Source organism: Aricia agestis, chromosome 5 (genome assembly GCF_905147365.1).
Source record: "Aricia agestis chromosome 5, ilAriAges1.1, whole genome shotgun sequence".
Taxonomy (NCBI): domain Eukaryota; kingdom Metazoa; phylum Arthropoda; class Insecta; order Lepidoptera; family Lycaenidae; genus Aricia; species Aricia agestis.
In genome coordinates this window covers 3,919,206-3,920,868 of record NC_056410.1, presented here as the reverse complement: position 1 = coordinate 3,920,868, position 1,663 = coordinate 3,919,206, and positions in this window count along the sequence as shown.

Genomic DNA, 1,663 nt, shown 5'->3' with positions numbered 1-1,663 from the left:
GCGAAAAATCTGTGAAACAGGAATAGAGCGAGATACAATATAAGCCATTGTCGTGTGGCGGGTGGGACAGAAAATCGGATCGCCGCTGTTTCGCAGTACTCGCTGTTTCGCAGTACTAGAGGCGTTAAAGTTAGGTGCGTCCACATTGTATCATTTGCGCGATCAGATCTCCGTCGCGATCATCGCGCCGTATCAAGTATGCGTATCATTATGCCGTATCAAATATGCCTATTAGATCATTCTGCCAACAGAATGATCTAATAGGCGTCCACACTATGATGTCATGCGCGTATTTGATACGACACTTATCAGATACGCGGTTAATAGCGATCGGGGCGTATCATGATACGCGTATCATTTTGATACGCTTCGATGATACGCGACGGAGATCTGATCGGAGATCTGATCACACAAATGATACAAATGTGGACGAAGCCTTACACTTCGCGACAGCGGAGCTACGCGACACCAAACATCAGTTTTACGGAACAACGAAGTGTCGCAGCGTAATGTCGCCTTGCGTTCTCACCTTAAAATATAATAATTTTAACAACGACATGCATGTTTGGCCACATCGGAAAATTGTTACACAACAAAGTGCAGCGACTAACATTTCATAAAATTTGAAGGACATAGTTGTATTATACTTAATTATATTTATTATGTACACAAGGAAAAGTAACTTGTATGTTAAAATCCTATATCAAAGTTTTACAAGTCTACGCCAAAAAGCGAGTAAAACAACAATTCTAGCGTAACATATACAAAATACATCATGTTTTTATATTTTATTTAAGTAGTTCCATGAAGTAGGACTTGGCACGCGGAGAATTGCTATGTTGTGTATCTGTGTTTAAAATAGTGCTTTAACAATCAATAATTTTATATTCGATTCGAATAGTTATTGCATTATTTTTTTCTATGACCCTGTCTAAATTTCTATACTTACTAAAATGATACCGTAGTAATTGCAAATAAATGTCTTTTCTTACAGCAAACTACTACAAGAAGCATATAAGATGGGAGTACTTTTTATTATATTAAGAGGTTTAAAGATTAAATAATATTTAAACCTCTTTACTAATAAAAACAGCGTATAACTATGCTGGGTCTGCTTGACTTTTTCTGGCACATTAGAAACATGTACATGGACATAATAGAGAGCTTTGAAAAACTAAACTTTAGTCTCCGTATTAATAAAATTATTTATTCTACGCTTACAATAAATCTACGTCGCTGTCGTTGTCTGATAGACTGAAATAGCCACTTAAACGAGCTTTCTGAGGTTTTTAGGTAGTAACTTCAGTATTCGGTGTTTTTAAACTGAAAGAACAACCAACCTTATTGGCATACCTGTCGTATTTTGGTGTACACCTATGAAACATACGCCAATCGAAAGAGAAGATGTTTACAAACAACAAATACTCTTTGACAAAATGTCGTAAATAATTTACTTTCTTAGTTATTTCTGTTTTTACATTTCATGTAAAATAAATAACATTTTAGATACATTTAAAGATACAAACTGAAATATTTCAAAAAGCATTTACGACATTTTGTCAAAGAGTGTTTGTTGTTTTTAATTATTTTCTCTGTCGATTGGCGTATGTTTCATAGGTGTACACCAAAATACGACATTTTAAGTAAGTACTTGAATCTTATT